Here is a 17,828-nt window from a genome sequence, read left to right on the forward strand (position 1 = left end):
AAAGGAAAACGGCCACGCTCAGACAATGAAATAGTTTGAAATATTTTTTCCTGCATTTATTACACGTGCAGGAAAACACCACAGAAAGATGTGACATTGAAGGTAAGGCTACGTTTCGACCCTTCTTGGGTCTTTTTCAAACTTCACAGTAAAAAAAACACATAAAATATTAGTTTGCTGTACATAAATACATGTGGGAGTATAGTACATTTGAACCTGAGGTCCATATATACAAAATAACAGTTCCCTTATGTTTAAAAAAAAGTCATGGAAAACAATATTAATAAAATAACTTGCAGGGAAGAAGCGCAAATAGTGTCTTATCTCACAAATTATAGCAGATATATCTGTAAAATTAACTGCTCACCTGAATATTCACAAGCATATATTGCTGACTGCTGCAGATCCACCGGTCGGCGTGCGACTGTAGTTAGATTGCTGAAAAGGAGGATTTGTGGATTTTGATCCGCGCTACCAGTACATCCAAAAACAGACTAATTGTATAGTTGAACAGTGGTTTATTCTACGCGTTTCGGAGTACACATGACTCCTTCCTCAGAAAATACCACAAATACCACAACCCTGCAACTCATCCCGTAATCTAAGTACCTGCCTTCGGGTGCTTCATACCCTTTCCTTCATACCCTTACCCGTTTCCCGGTGACTACGTCCCACCAAAACGCTGAGGACCGCCCGGGCAACTCCGATCATTCATCTGTACCACGTGGCATCGGAGCCTCCCGACGCTGCTGTCTAGCAAGAGTTCTATCCATTTTACCCTGACCCCTTGGCCGATGCCAGAGGATTCATGTGTGCGCCCTTAGTCGCTTCCACGACCACACACTCCCAGTTCCTCCCGGCTTTCTTTTTCTTTCCTTTGGGGTTTTACCTGGCAACAAGGGACCCATGGAACAAAGTCACTCTGCTCCCCATGTCCAGAAGAGCCATTTATTGGTGATCCGATAGCTGCTACTGTGTGGAGGCGCCATCTTGGTGGAGACGTTTTTTTCTCTAGCAAAATGGAGCTGTTGGCACCTGCGCAGTAACATTTATCGATTGCCGAAACGTGCTATTTTGCAGGTGCAGCCAGCGCCATTTTGAGACAGATTTTTTTTTCCCTGAGTGTATACCAGCAAATAAAATAATTACCATATATACTTATATATAAGCCGAGATTTTCAGCACTTTTTTTGTGCTGAAAGTGGCTCCCTCGGCTTATACATGAGTCATGGTCCAGAAAGCCAGAAGGAGAGCGGGGAGCCAGTAGCTGTAGCACAGTGACAGCTGCAGCCATCGGCTTCCAGAAGACATCAATACTCACCCTCCGTCACTGCATCTCCGTCTCTCTGCATCTTTGTCCCGAAGCGACAGCTTCTGGCTCTGCTGAGCGGTCACGTGGTACCGCTCATTAAGGTCATGAATATGGATGCGACACCACTCCCATAGACGTTGAGCACATATTCAAGACCTTAATGAGCGGTACCACATGACTCTCATCTCAGGAAGAAGTTGCCGCATCGGGACAGAGATGCAGGGATGTTCAGCGACAGTGCAAGGAGGGTAAGTATGACGGAGGAGGATGGGGAGGACTGGGGAGCCCAGCCATGCATACGAGATGGGAAAGGGGAGCCATGCACACAAGGAGGGGAGGGATGAGCCGAGTCATGCATACAATATGGAATGGGGGAGCGAAGCATACAACGATGGGGGGAGCCATGCATGCAAAGATGGGAGGGGGGAGCCGAGCCATGCACAGAAGATGGGACCGGGCAGCCATGCATACAACGGGGGAGCAACGCAGAGCAGGACAGGAAGGGGGGGACCACAAATACCGGGATTGGAATGAGGGAACAATACATACACATCTTATACTCGAGTCAATAAGCTTTCCCAGTTTTCCGTGGCAAAATTAGGTGCCTCGGCTTATACTCGGGTCGGCTTATACTCTAGTATATAAGGTAAATGCACATTGTCAATATGATCATTCTGCAGTGCAGTCGCTTGCCTGCTGAAGGTGATTTTTTTTCCAATATATATAATATTCCGTATGTAAAATAGGGGGCAGGTCAATGAGGGATCAGTGACCTGTCCTAAGCTATACAGATGAACACCTAACCAGAGCACTACATGAAGATACCCCCACAGGTCGCCCCGGAGCATGACCATATCATTAACTCATAACTGAAAATAAAGATTAAACAACAACCACAAGACGGATTTTCATCAACAAAGGTATCATTGTAATCAGTATAACAGCGCCGACCTGACACTGTGTGTAGGTTACTGTGCACAATCCTGCTGACACGTTCCCTTTAAGCACAAAAGATAGAAAAATGTTATACGTGATGTGGCCTCCCGGGGTCGCACTACTCAATTATTGATACAACTGTTCTACCATAACAGTCTATAATTTTAAGGGTAGGTTAATTTTAACATTTGAGAGATAGAATATAAAAAAAAACCCAGAAAATCACATCATATAAATTATATAAATTTATTTGCATTTAATAGTGAGAAGTAAGTATTTGATCCCCTACCAACCATTAAGAGTTCTGGCTCCTACAGACCAGTTAGACCAGTGGGGTATCCTTGATCATGAGGAAGGTGAGAGATCAACCTTAAACTACAGGGGAGAATTGTTAATGATCTCAAGGCACTTGGGACTACAGTTATCAAGAAAACTATTGGCAAGATATTAAGCCTTAAAGGTTTAAAATCCTGCACTGCACGCAAGGTCTTGTTAGAATCTGTTTTGTTTTTGACCATCCACCATCTTGTTGTGGTTTTCTGGCTGCTGGTCTTTTCCCCTTGTGCTGGGTTGTCTTAGGTCAGGTGATTGTATCACCCTTTATTACCCAGTACCTGCCTCCCATTCCTTTCTGGACAACAGTGTTAATCCGCTAGAGTTCTGGCTAGGTGCTTTGATAGCTTTCTGTGTTTGATTTTGTGTAGTTCTGGGATCTCTGGTTCTGCTATCTTTAGTTTCTGTTTTCAGTTGGTTTCTACAGCCGTCTCTATATTTCCTATTATATTTTTTATACCCAGTCCTTAGATCTTTCAGGGACCTCCTTCCCCCTATCTATAGGTCTTCGCTGAGATTATCCTAGGATCGTCGGTGGGTCTATTCTGAGATTATCCTAGGATCGTCGGTGGGTCTATTCACAAGGAATGGGTCGCCCACTCAGAGGGTATCAGCCTAGCCTCAGTGCAGGGTCGGTTTTCCCCCTTCTATCCTAGTTCTGTGTTGCAGTTCCGAAACAGTTTGTCCAGCCATACAAAAAAATAAAAAATTCTCTCCCAGATTCCTTCAATATGTGCAGCATCCAAGAACTTGCTCAACGATTGCAAGGGTTAACTTTGGAAGTAGCCGACCTGCAACAGAACGTGAGTAATTACTCTGGAGCACGCTCTGAAGAACCTAAGGTAGGATTACCTGAGTTTTTTTCTGGTAAACGACAGGAATTTTTTATGTTTAAAAATGCATGTTTACTTTATTTTCGGCTTAGACCCAGATCCTCAGGGAGTGAATTACAGCGTGTCGGGATTATTATGTCTTTATTGTGAAATGAACCCCAAATCTGGGCATTTTCATTATATCCTGATGATCCTTGTTTGACATCAGTAGAAGCATTTTTTTTCTGCTATGGGGTTGTTATATGTTGTGAATTCTGTGGCTGAATTCACTTCTGTGGTCACAAGTGGTATTGCAGTCTCTGGGCTTCCTCCCTCAGGTGTTTTGGTGAGCTCGTTGGCTGCCTTGCTATTTAGCTCCACCTGAGTCTGTCTTCCTTGCTCCTTGTCAATGTTCCAGTGTTGGATCTGAGCTACTGCATCTTTCCTTGGGCCTGCTGCTCTGCTAGATAAGTGTTTCTAGTTTGTTTTCTGTTTTTTCTGTCCAGCTTGCTATTAACTTTTGCTGGAAGCTCTGAGAAGCAAAGGGGTGCACCGCCGTGCTGTTAGTTCGGCACGGTGGGTCTTTTTGCCCCTTTGCGTGGTTTTCGTTTTAGGGTTTTTTGTAGACTGCATAGTTCTCTTTGCTATCCTCGCTCTGTCTAGAATATCGGGCCTCACTTTGCTGAATCTATTTCATTCCTACGTTTGTCTTTTCATCTTGCTAACAGTCATTATATGTGGGGGGCTGCCTATTCCTTTGGGGTATTTCTCTGAGGTAAGTCAGGCTTGTATTTCTATCTTCAGGCTAGTCAGCTCCTCAGGCAGTGCCGAGTTGCATAGGTAGTGATAGGCGCAATCCACTGCTGCTTATAGTTGTGTGAGGATAGATCAGGTACTGCAGTCTACAGAGATTCCACGTCTCAGAGCTCGTCCTATTGTTTTTGGTTATTGCCAGATCTCTGTATGTGCGCTGATTACTGCACGCTGTGTTGCCTGATTGCCAGCCACAACAGTACAAGGAGCCACCCAATGATTCCCAATAGAGGGAAAAAAGAGATCCTGACATCATTTTTTTTTCTTAGCTCTGTCTTCAGTCTTTTTTTTCCCCTAGACATTAGAGTGCTTCAGGACACAGCTGTGGACATGGATATTCAGGCTCTGTGCTCCTCAATGGATAATCTCGTTGTAAATGTACAAAAGATTCAAGATACTATTGATCAGAAATCGATGCTAGAACCAAGAATTCCGATTCCTGATTTGTTTTTTGGTGACAGAACTAAGTTCCTGAGCTTCAGAAATAATTGTAAGCTATTTTTGGCCTTGAAACCTCATTCTTCTGGTAATCCTATTCAACAGGTTTTGATTATTATTTCTTTTTTGCGCGGCGACCCACAGGACTGGGCGTTTTCTCTTGCACCAGGAGATTCTGCATTGAGTAATGTTGATGCATTTTTCCAGGCGCTAGGATTGCTTTACGATGAGCCTAATTCAGTGGATCAGGCTGAGAAAAATCTGCTGGCTTTATGCCAGGGTCAGGATGATGTAGAAGTATATTGTCAGAAATTTAGGAAGTGGTCAGTACTCACTCTGTGGAATGAATCTGCACTAGCGGCTTTGTTCAGAAAGGGTCTCTCTGAAGCTCTTAAGGATGTAATGGTGGGATTTCCTATGCCTGCTGGTTTGAATGAGTCTATGTCCTTGGCCATTCAGATCGGTCGTCGCTTGCGCGAGCGTAAATCTGTGCACCATCTGGCGGTATTGTCTGAGAGTAAACCTGAGCCTATGCAGTGCGACAGGACTATGACTAAAGTAGAACGGCAAGAACACAGACGTCTGAACAGACTGTGTTTCTATTGTGGTGATTCTACTCATGCTATTTCTAATTGTCCTAAACGCACTAGGCGGTTCGATAGCTCTGCCGTTATTGGTACTGTACAGTCAAAATTCCTTTTGTCCATTACCTTAATGTGCTCTTTGTCATCGTATTCTGTCATGGCGTTTGTGGATTCAGGCGCTGCCCTGAATCTGATGGATTTGGATTATGCTAAACGTTGTGGATTTTTCTTGGAGCCTTTGCGGTGTCCTATTCCGTTGAGAGGAATTGATGCTACACCTTTGGCCAAGAATAAACCTCAGTACTGGGCCCAGCTGACCATGTGCATGGCTCCTGCACATCAGGAAGTTATTCGCTTTCTGGTACTGCATAATTTGCATGATGTGGTCGTGTTGGGGTTGCCATGGCTACAAACCCATAATCCAGTATTGGATTGGAACTCTATGTCGGTGACCAGCTGGGGTTGTCAGGGAGTACATGGTGATGTTCCATTTTTGTCTATTTCGTCATCCATTCCTTCTGACATCCCAGAGTTCTTGTCGGACTTTCAGGATGTATTTGAAGAGTCCAAGTCTGATGCCCTACCTCCGCATAGGAATTGTGATTGTGCTATCGATTTGATTCCTGGTAGTAAATTCCCTAAGGGTCGTTTATTTAATTTGTCCGTACCTGAACACACCGCTATGCGCAGTTATGTGAAGGAGTCCCTGGAGAAGGGACATATTCGCCAATCGTCGTCACCATTGGGAGCAGGGTTCTTTTTTGTAGTCAAGAAGGATGGTTCGCTAAGACCGTGTATTGATTACCGCCTTCTTAATAAGATCACTGTTAAGTTTCAGTATCCCTTGCCATTGATTTCTGACTTGTTTGCTCGGATTAAGGGGGCTAGTTGGTTTACTAAGATTGATCTTCGTGGTGCGTATAATCTGGTGAGAATCAGGCAGGGAGATGAATGGAAAACGGCATTTAATACGCCCGAGGGTCATTTTGAGTATCTGGTGATGCCGTTCGGACTTGCCAATGCTCCATCTGTTTTTCAGTCTTTTATGCATGACATTTTCCGTGAGTATCTGGATAAATTCTTGATTGTTTACTTGGATGACATTTTGATCTTCTCAGATGATTGGGAGTCTCATGTGAAGCAAGTCAGAATGGTTTTCCAGGTACTGCGTGCTAATTCCTTGTTCGTGAAGGGATCAAAGTGTCTCTTCGGTGTGCAGAAAGTTTCATTTTTGGGGTTCATCTTTTCCCCTTCTACTATCGAGATGGATCCGGTTAAGGTTCAGGCCATCCAGGATTGGACCCAGCCGACATCTCTAAAAAGTCTGCAGAAATTCCTGGGCTTTGCTAATTTTTATCGTCGCTTCATCTGTAATTTTTCTAGCATTGCCAGACCATTGACCGATTTGACCAAGAAGGGTGCTGATTTGGTTAATTGGTCTTCTGCTGCCGTGGAAGCTTTTCAGGAGTTGAAGCGTCGTTTTTGCTGTGCCCCTGTGTTGTGTCAACCTGATGTTTCTCTTCCGTTCCAGGTCGAGGTTGATGCTTCTGAGATTGGTGCAGGGGCGGTTTTGTCACAGAGAGGTTCTGGTTGCTCAGTGTTCAAACCATGTGCTTTCTTTTCCAGGAAATTTTCTGCTGCTGAGCGTAATTATGATGTGGGCAACCGAGAGTTGCTGGCCATGAAGTGGGCATTCGAGGAGTGGCGTCATTGGCTTGAGGGTGCTAAGCATCGCGTGGTGGTTTTGACTGATCATAAGAACCTTACTTATCTTGAGTCTGCCAAGTGCTTGAATCCTAGACAGGCCCGTTGGTCGTTGTTTTTTGCTCGTTTTGATTTTGTGATTTCATACCTTCCGGGCTCTAAAAATGTGAAGGCGGATGCTCTGTCTAGGAGTTTTGTGCCCGACTCTCCGGGGTTATCTGAGCCGGCGAGTATCCTCAAGGAAGGAGTCATTGTGTCTGCCATCTCTCCTGATTTGCGGAGAGTGTTGCAGAAATTTCAGGCTAATAAACCTGATCGTTGTCCGGCCGAGAAACTGTTCGTCCCTGATAGGTGGACTAGTAAAGTTATCTCTGAACTTCATTGTTCGGTGCTGGCCGGTCATCCAGGAATCTTTGGTACCAGGGAGTTGGTTGCTAGATCCTTCTGGTGGCCGTCTCTGTCGCGGGATGTGCGTGCTTTTGTGCAGTCCTGTGGAATTTGTGCTAGGGCTAAGCCCTGCTGTTCACGTGCCAGTGGGTTGCTTTTGCCCTTGCCAGTCCCGAAGAGGCCTTGGACACATATTTCGATGGATTTCATTTCTGACCTTCCCGTTTCTCAAAAGATGTCGGTCATTTGGGTGGTCTGTGATTGCTTTTCTAAAATGGTCCATCTGGTGCCCTTGGTTAAATTGCCTTCCTCCTCTGATTTGGTGCCTTTGTTCTTCCAGCATGTGGTTCGTTTACATGGCATTCCTGAGAATATTGTTTCTGACAGAGGTTCCCAGTTTGTCTCGAGGTTCTGGCGAGCCTTTTGTGGTAGGATGGGCATTGACCTATCTTTCTCCTCGGCCTTCCATCCTCAGACTAATGGCCAGACCGAACGAACCAATCAGACCTTGGAAACATATCTGAGATGTTTTGTTTCCGCTGACCAGGATGATTGGGTGTCATTTTTGCCGTTGGCTGAGTTCGCCCTTAGTAATCGGGCCAGCTCGGCTACCTTGGTCTCTCCATTTTTCTGCAATTCTGGGTTCCATCCTCGTTTCTCTTCAGGACAGGTTGAGTCTTCAGACTGTCCTGGTGTGGATTCTGTGGTGGACAGGTTGCAGCAGATCTGGACTCAGGTAGTGGACAATTTGACCTTGTCCCAGGAGAAGGCTCAGCTTTTCGCTAATCGCAGACGCCGTGTGGGACCCCGACTTCGTGTTGGGGATCTGGTTTGGTTATCTTCTCGTCATATTCCTATGAAGGTTTCCTCTCCTAAATTTAAACCTCGTTTTATTGGTCCGTATAGGATTTCTGAGATTCTCAATCCGGTGTCTTTTCGTTTGACCCTCCCAGACTCCTTTTCCATACATAATGTATTCCATAGGTCGTTGTTGAGGAGATACGTGGCACCTATGGTTCCATCTGTGGAGCCTCCTGCCCCTGTTTTGGTGGAGGGGGAATTGGAGTATATTGTGGAGAAGATTTTGGATTCTCGTGTCTCTAGACGGAAACTCCAGTATCTGGTCAAATGGAAGGGTTATGCTCAGGAAGATAATTCCTGGGTTTTTGCCTCTGATGTCCATGCCCCAGATCTTGTTCGTGCCTTTCATGTGGCTCATCCTGGTCGGCCTGGGGGTTCTGGTGAGGGTTCGGTGACCCCTCCTCAAGGGGGGGGTACTGTTGTGAATTCTGTGGCTGAATTCACTTCTGTGGTCACAAGTGGTATTGCAGTCTCTGGGCTTCCTCCCTCAGGTGTTTTGGTGAGCTCGTTGGCTGCCTTGCTATTTAGCTCCACCTGAGTCTGTCTTCCTTGCTCCTTGTCAATGTTCCAGTGTTGGATCTGAGCTACTGCATCTTTCCTTGGGCCTGCTGCTCTGCTAGATAAGTGTTTCTAGTTTGTTTTCTGTTTTTTTCTGTCCAGCTTGCTATTAACTTTTGCTGGAAGCTCTGAGAAGCAAAGGGGTGCACCGCCGTGCTGTTAGTTCGGCACGGTGGGTCTTTTTGCCCCTTTGCGTGGTTTTCGTTTTAGGGTTTTTTGTAGACTGCATAGTTCTCTTTGCTATCCTCGCTCTGTCTAGAATATCGGGCCTCACTTTGCTGAATCTATTTCATTCCTACGTTTGTCTTTTCATCTTGCTAACAGTCATTATATGTGGGGGGCTGCCTATTCCTTTGGGGTATTTCTCTGAGGTAAGTCAGGCTTGTATTTCTATCTTCAGGCTAGTCAGCTCCTCAGGCAGTGCCGAGTTGCATAGGTAGTGATAGGCGCAATCCACTGCTGCTTATAGTTGTGTGAGGATAGATCAGGTACTGCAGTCTACAGAGATTCCACGTCTCAGAGCTCGTCCTATTGTTTTTGGTTATTGCCAGATCTCTGTATGTGCGCTGATTACTGCACGCTGTGTTGCCTGATTGCCAGCCACAACAGTACAAGGAGCCACCCAATGATTCCCAATAGAGGGAAAAAAGAGATCCTGACATCATTTTTTTTTCTTAGCTCTGTCTTCAGTCTTTTTTTTCCCCTAGACATTAGAGTGCTTCAGGACACAGCTGTGGACATGGATATTCAGGCTCTGTGCTCCTCAATGGATAATCTCGTTGTAAATGTACAAAAGATTCAAGATACTATTGATCAGAAATCGATGCTAGAACCAAGAATTCCGATTCCTGATTTGTTTTTTGGTGACAGAACTAAGTTCCTGAGCTTCAGAAATAATTGTAAGCTATTTTTGGCCTTGAAACCTCATTCTTCTGGTAATCCTATTCAACAGGTTTTGATTATTATTTCTTTTTTGCGCGGCGACCCACAGGACTGGGCGTTTTCTCTTGCACCAGGAGATTCTGCATTGAGTAATGTTGATGCATTTTTCCAGGCGCTGGGATTGCTTTACGATGAGCCTAATTCAGTGGATCAGGCTGAGAAAAATCTGCTGGCTTTATGCCAGGGTCAGGATGATGTAGAAGTATATTGTCAGAAATTTAGGAAGTGGTCAGTACTCACTCTGTGGAATGAATCTGCACTAGCGGCTTTGTTCAGAAAGGGTCTCTCTGAAGCTCTTAAGGATGTAATGGTGGGATTTCCTATGCCTGCTGGTTTGAATGAGTCTATGTCCTTGGCCATTCAGATCGGTCGTCGCTTGCGCGAGCGTAAATCTGTGCACCATCTGGCGGTATTGTCTGAGAGTAAACCTGAGCCTATGCAGTGCGACAGGACTATGACTAAAGTAGAACGGCAAGAACACAGACGTCTGAACAGACTGTGTTTCTATTGTGGTGATTCTACTCATGCTATTTCTAATTGTCCTAAACGCACTAGGCGGTTCGATAGCTCTGCCGTTATTGGTACTGTACAGTCAAAATTCCTTTTGTCAATTACCTTAATGTGCTCTTTGTCATCGTATTCTGTCATGGCGTTTGTGGATTCAGGCGCTGCCCTGAATCTGATGGATTTGGATTATGCTAAACGTTGTGGATTTTTCTTGGAGCCTTTGCGGTGTCCTATTCCGTTGAGAGGAATTGATGCTACACCTTTGGCCAAGAATAAACCTCAGTACTGGGCCCAGCTGACCATGTGCATGGCTCCTGCACATCAGGAAGTTATTCGCTTTCTGGTACTGCATAATTTGCATGATGTGGTCGTGTTGGGGTTGCCATGGCTACAAACCCATAATCCAGTATTGGATTGGAACTCTATGTCGGTGACCAGCTGGGGTTGTCAGGGAGTACATGGTGATGTTCCATTTTTGTCTATTTCGTCATCCATTCCTTCTGACATCCCAGAGTTCTTGTCGGACTTTCAGGATGTATTTGAAGAGTCCAAGTCTGATGCCCTACCTCCGCATAGGAATTGTGATTGTGCTATCGATTTGATTCCTGGTAGTAAATTCCCTAAGGGTCGTTTATTTAATTTGTCCGTACCTGAACACACCGCTATGCGCAGTTATGTGAAGGAGTCCCTGGAGAAGGGACATATTCGCCAATCGTCGTCACCATTGGGAGCAGGGTTCTTTTTTGTAGCCAAGAAGGATGGTTCGCTAAGACCGTGTATTGATTACCGCCTTCTTAATAAGATCACTGTTAAGTTTCAGTATCCCTTGCCATTGATTTCTGACTTGTTTGCTCGGATTAAGGGGGCTAGTTGGTTTACTAAGATTGATCTTCGTGGTGCGTATAATCTGGTGAGAATCAGGCAGGGAGATGAATGGAAAACGGCATTTAATACGCCCGAGGGTCATTTTGAGTATCTGGTGATGCCGTTCGGACTTGCCAATGCTCCATCTGTTTTTCAGTCTTTTATGCATGACATTTTCCGTGAGTATCTGGATAAATTCTTGATTGTTTACTTGGATGACATTTTGATCTTCTCAGATGATTGGGAGTCTCATGTGAAGCAAGTCAGAATGGTTTTCCAGGTACTGCGTGCTAATTCCTTGTTCGTGAAGGGATCAAAGTGTCTCTTCGGTGTGCAGAAAGTTTCATTTTTGGGGTTCATCTTTTCCCCTTCTACTATCGAGATGGATCCGGTTAAGGTTCAGGCCATCCAGGATTGGACCCAGCCGACATCTCTAAAAAGTCTGCAGAAATTCCTGGGCTTTGCTAATTTTTATCGTCGCTTCATCTGTAATTTTTCTAGCATTGCCAGACCATTGACCGATTTGACCAAGAAGGGTGCTGATTTGGTTAATTGGTCTTCTGCTGCCGTGGAAGCTTTTCAGGAGTTGAAGCGTCGTTTTTGCTGTGCCCCTGTGTTGTGTCAACCTGATGTTTCTCTTCCGTTCCAGGTCGAGGTTGATGCTTCTGAGATTGGTGCAGGGGCGGTTTTGTCACAGAGAGGTTCTGGTTGCTCAGTGTTCAAACCATGTGCTTTCTTTTCCAGGAAATTTTCTGCTGCTGAGCGTAATTATGATGTGGGCAACCGAGAGTTGCTGGCCATGAAGTGGGCATTCGAGGAGTGGCGTCATTGGCTTGAGGGTGCTAAGCATCGCGTGGTGGTTTTGACTGATCATAAGAACCTTACTTATCTTGAGTCTGCCAAGCGCTTGAATCCTAGACAGGCCCGTTGGTCGTTGTTTTTTGCTCGTTTTGATTTTGTGATTTCATACCTTCCGGGCTCTAAAAATGTGAAGGCGGATGCTCTGTCTAGGAGTTTTGTGCCCGACTCTCCGGGGTTATCTGAGCCGGCGAGTATCCTCAAGGAAGGAGTCATTGTGTCTGCCATCTCTCCTGATTTGCGGAGAGTGTTGCAGAAATTTCAGGCTAATAAACCTGATCGTTGTCCGGCCGAGAAACTGTTCGTCCCTGATAGGTGGACTAGTAAAGTTATCTCTGAACTTCATTGTTCGGTGCTGGCCGGTCATCCAGGAATCTTTGGTACCAGGGAGTTGGTTGCTAGATCCTTCTGGTGGCCGTCTCTGTCGCGGGATGTGCGTGCTTTTGTGCAGTCCTGTGGAATTTGTGCTAGGGCTAAGCCCTGCTGTTCACGTGCCAGTGGGTTGCTTTTGCCCTTGCCAGTCCCGAAGAGGCCTTGGACACATATTTCGATGGATTTCATTTCTGACCTTCCCGTTTCTCAAAAGATGTCGGTCATTTGGGTGGTCTGTGATTGCTTTTCTAAAATGGTCCATCTGGTGCCCTTGGTTAAATTGCCTTCCTCCTCTGATTTGGTGCCTTTGTTCTTCCAGCATGTGGTTCGTTTACATGGCATTCCTGAGAATATTGTTTCTGACAGAGGTTCCCAGTTTGTCTCGAGGTTCTGGCGAGCCTTTTGTGGTAGGATGGGCATTGACCTATCTTTCTCCTCGGCCTTCCATCCTCAGACTAATGGCCAGACCGAACGAACCAATCAGACCTTGGAAACATATCTGAGATGTTTTGTTTCCGCTGACCAGGATGATTGGGTGTCATTTTTGCCGTTGGCTGAGTTCGCCCTTAATAATCGGGCCAGCTCGGCTACCTTGGTCTCTCCATTTTTCTGCAATTCTGGGTTCCATCCTCGTTTCTCTTCAGGACAGGTTGAGTCTTCAGACTGTCCTGGTGTGGATTCTGTGGTGGACAGGTTGCAGCAGATCTGGACTCAGGTAGTGGACAATTTGACCTTGTCCCAGGAGAAGGCTCAGCTTTTCGCTAATCGCAGACGCCGTGTGGGACCCCGACTTCGTGTTGGGGATCTGGTTTGGTTATCTTCTCGTCATATTCCTATGAAGGTTTCCTCTCCTAAATTTAAACCTCGTTTTATTGGTCCGTATAGGATTTCTGAGATTCTCAATCCGGTGTCTTTTCGTTTGACCCTCCCAGACTCCTTTTCCATACATAATGTATTCCATAGGTCGTTGTTGAGGAGATACGTGGCACCTATGGTTCCATCTGTGGAGCCTCCTGCCCCTGTTTTGGTGGAGGGGGAATTGGAGTATATTGTGGAGAAGATTTTGGATTCTCGTGTCTCTAGACGGAAACTCCAGTATCTGGTCAAATGGAAGGGTTATGCTCAGGAAGATAATTCCTGGGTTTTTGCCTCTGATGTCCATGCCCCAGATCTTGTTCGTGCCTTTCATGTGGCTCATCCTGGTCGGCCTGGGGGTTCTGGTGAGGGTTCGGTGACCCCTCCTCAAGGGGGGGGTACTGTTGTGAATTCTGTGGCTGAATTCACTTCTGTGGTCACAAGTGGTATTGCAGTCTCTGGGCTTCCTCCCTCAGGTGTTTTGGTGAGCTCGTTGGCTGCCTTGCTATTTAGCTCCACCTGAGTCTGTCTTCCTTGCTCCTTGTCAATGTTCCAGTGTTGGATCTGAGCTACTGCATCTTTCCTTGGGCCTGCTGCTCTGCTAGATAAGTGTTTCTAGTTTGTTTTCTGTTTTTTCTGTCCAGCTTGCTATTAACTTTTGCTGGAAGCTCTGAGAAGCAAAGGGGTGCACCGCCGTGCTGTTAGTTCGGCACGGTGGGTCTTTTTGCCCCTTTGCGTGGTTTTCGTTTTAGGGTTTTTTGTAGACTGCATAGTTCTCTTTGCTATCCTCGCTCTGTCTAGAATATCGGGCCTCACTTTGCTGAATCTATTTCATTCCTACGTTTGTCTTTTCATCTTGCTAACAGTCATTATATGTGGGGGGCTGCCTATTCCTTTGGGGTATTTCTCTGAGGTAAGTCAGGCTTGTATTTCTATCTTCAGGCTAGTCAGCTCCTCAGGCAGTGCCGAGTTGCATAGGTAGTGATAGGCGCAATCCACTGCTGCTTATAGTTGTGTGAGGATAGATCAGGTACTGCAGTCTACAGAGATTCCACGTCTCAGAGCTCGTCCTATTGTTTTTGGTTATTGCCAGATCTCTGTATGTGCGCTGATTACTGCACGCTGTGTTGCCTGATTGCCAGCCATAACAGTTATATGATGATCCTGATCGGGTCACATCAGCTGAGGCCGAGCTCAGATGGCTTAACAGGGTTTTGTTTATGCTGAGAGGTACTGCACCCTGTTCAGACGATGGTCTGCAGAGGTCAGGTGGAATGACCCAGTGCTCAAGAGTCAGTTTTTAGCAGGTGTGAGTGAAAGAGTTAAAGATTTGGCATTGCATATCCTGCACCTGATACTTTAGAAACTGCTATGCAGTTAGCTATCCGTGTGGATAGACGATTGAAAGGCAGACAGAATGAAGAGAAGGCTCTTATAATGCTGAACCCCATCTCTCAGGATAGCCCCGCCGACAGCGGGAAACCGATGCAACTTGGGGCGATGTCCTCTCGTTCCCAGGAGAGAGAGAAGAGGTTTTCTGAAGGGCTTTGCTTGTATTGTGGAAAAAAAAGGTCAGTAGGAGTAACACTCCAGTTCGTATTGCATTTTTACGATTCGCAGGAGTTTTTTTTCTGGTAATACCACATATCATGGTCATTCCATTGATTTTCAGGTAATGGTGGATTATGGTTCTGCACTTAATTTGATTGATCAACAATTCCTAGACAAATCTAAGTTTTATTCTGAACCATTGTCATCTCCTATCCTGTTGTGGCTATTGATAACACTCCTCTGGAACATGGGTGTATTTTTCGAAAGGTTACCGGGTTCCCATTTACTGTGAATATAGAACATCAGGAGTGTATAGACTTGTTTGTCCTGGCTAAATTACCTTGCCCAGTCGTCCTGGGTTTACCCTGGTTAAAAATGCACAATCTTTTGCTGGACTGGTCGTCTAGTACTATAAGGTCCTGCGGTCACGGGTGTTATGGTAATTGTTGTAATATTCACATTGCTGCTGTTATGAAGAAGGAGCTACCTGAAGCCATTCAGGATTTCTGGAGGTTTTTTTCGGAGGTTGAGTCGCAAGCTCTGCCACCCAATAGAGAATATGACTGTGCTATTGAGTTCATCATAGGTGCCACACTTCCTAAGAGTCATTTGTTTAATCTGACGATTCCCGAGAGAGAGGCCTTAAAGGAATACCTACAGACTAGTTTAACTGTAGGTCACCTAAGACCCTCTAAGTCCCCTGTGGCTGTAGGATTCTTTTTTGTCAAAAAGAAGGATGGGGGCCTTAGGCCGTATCTGGATTTTCAGGAGATTAATAAGATCTCTGTGCGCAATCCTTACCTATTGCAACTGATTCCGGATTTGTTTAACCAACTACCCGGGGCGAAGTGGTTCTCTAAGATTGACCTTCGTGGGGCATATAATTTGCTGCGGGTGAAGGAGGGCGATGAATGGAAGACAGCCTTTAATACCCAAGAAGGTGATTATGAGTGTCTGGTGATGCCTTTTGGCCTTACTAATGCGCCTGCATTTTTTCAAGATTTAATTAATGACATCCTGAGGTCATTGATCGATAGGAGTGTTATTGTTTATTTGGATGATATTTTGATCTATTCACCTGATCTGGAGTCGCATTGGCAGAGAGTCCGCGAAGTTCTACAGATTTTGAGCGAAAACTCACTCTCTACTAAATTGGAGAAGTGCGAGTTTGCGGTACAGAAAATGAGTTTTTTGGGGTACCTTGTCTCCAGTGATGAGTTTGAAATGGACCCGGTGAAGGTTCAGACAGTGCTGGATTGGCCTAGTCCTGAATGTTTTAAGTTGGTTTAGAGATTTTTAGGGTTTGCTAACTATTATAGAAAATTCATAAAGAATTTTTCTGTAATCGCTAAACCTATAACTGATCTCACCAAGAAGGGTTGCAATACTGTCCAATGGTCCTCTGAGGCTGTTAAGGCTTTTGAGCATCTCAAGGAGAGATTTAGCTCTGCTCCTGTTTTGATCCAGACAGATGAGACCAAGCCATTTCTGGTAGAGGCTGTTGCCTCTTCAGTAGGGGTGGGGGCAGTTCTGTCCCAAGAGGGAGAGGATGGAGTGCATCCCTGTGCTTTCTTTTCGAAAAAAATTTCGGAGACTGAGCTCAACTATGATGTTGGGAACAGAGAGTTGCTGGCTATTAAACTTGCGTTTGAGCATTGGCGACATTTTTTGGAGGGGGCTAGACATCCGATACAGGTTTTTACTGATCATAACAATCTGATATATCTGGATGCTGCTAAACGTTCGAATGCCCGTCAAGCTATCCCTGGGTCAAAGAATGGTAAAGCGGATGCTTTGTCTCGTAGTTTGTCTCCAGCAGTTAATACTGAGAAGGAGGAATGCATTTTGCAGAGAGGGGTGGTGGTGACATTGGATTCTGAGTTGGAGAGTAGCATCCTAGAGGCCCAGAATGCTGCACCAACTAACACTCCGTATGGTAAATTATTTGTGCCTAGAGCCTTGTGGAGAGCTTTGTTTGCTGAATGTCATGAGTCTCGGTTGGCGGGTCATCCAGGGATTTCAGAGACTAGAAAGTCAATCGGTCGAAGTTTCTGGTGGCTAGGGTGGCAAAGAGAAATCATCAAGTGGGTGCGTCAGTGTACTGTGTGTGCTAGGTTGAAGACTTTTCATGCCCCGGCTGCAGGGTTGCTGTGCCCTTTGGAGGTTTCTAGTTTGCCATGGTCACATCTTGCTATGGATTTTCTCACTGATCTGCTGGTCTCTGAGGGTTTTTCTGTCATCTGAGTTGTTGTGGACCGGTTTAGGTTTAGTAAGATGTGTCATCTGATCCCGTTCAATAAACTACCCTGTGCCAAGACTCTAGCTAAGGCATTTGTGAAAGAGATTGTCAGGCTCCATGGGGTTCCGTCGGACATTGTTTCCGATAGAGGACCACAGTTTGTGGCTCGCTTTTGGCGTGCTTTTTGTGACAGATTAAAGGTTCATTTGTCATTTTTGTCAGGTTATCATCCGGAGTCAAATGGACAGACCGAACGGAAGAACCAGGACGTCGAGCAGTTTTTGAGATGTTTTGTAGCAGACAATCAGGAGATGTGGTCGGAATATCTACCGCAAGCTAAGTTTGCCCTTAATAATCATATGTCTTCCTCGGCTGGGTGTTCTCCTTTTTTTTGCTGTACAGCGAGGCATCCATCTTTCGGTCCATTTTGAAAGATTGGGGCAGTGGTGCCTGAGGAGGAGAGTTTTTCTGGAAATTTGGACAGGGTTTGGACCAATGTACGCCATAATCTGAAAGAGGCAAACAGGAGGTCAAAGAAATATTTTGACAATAAAGAAGGGAGGCGTTGTTTGCCGTTGGAGACATGGTCTGGTTGTCTTCTAGGAATCTGCGTTTGAAGATCCCTTCTAAAAAACTGATGCCTAAGTTTGTAGGACCCTTCAAAGTGGTTCAGGTTGTCAACTCGGCAGCGGTGAGATTAGACATCCCCTCGTCCTGGAGAATTCAGTTTTTCATGTATCTTTACTGAAGAAAATTGACACACCAGATAAGAAGGCGATGCCGACTGTTCCTCCAGTTGATGAAGACAGCAAGTTTGAGATTTCATGCATTTTAGATTCCAGGTGGCACAGAGGAAGGTTGCAGTATCTCGTGTCCTGGAAGGGTTTCGGTCCCTGTAAAAT

The sequence above is a fragment of the Ranitomeya imitator genome, chromosome 2 (assembly GCF_032444005.1).
Source record: "Ranitomeya imitator isolate aRanImi1 chromosome 2, aRanImi1.pri, whole genome shotgun sequence".
In the NCBI taxonomy this organism is placed as follows: Eukaryota; Metazoa; Chordata; class Amphibia; order Anura; family Dendrobatidae; genus Ranitomeya; species Ranitomeya imitator.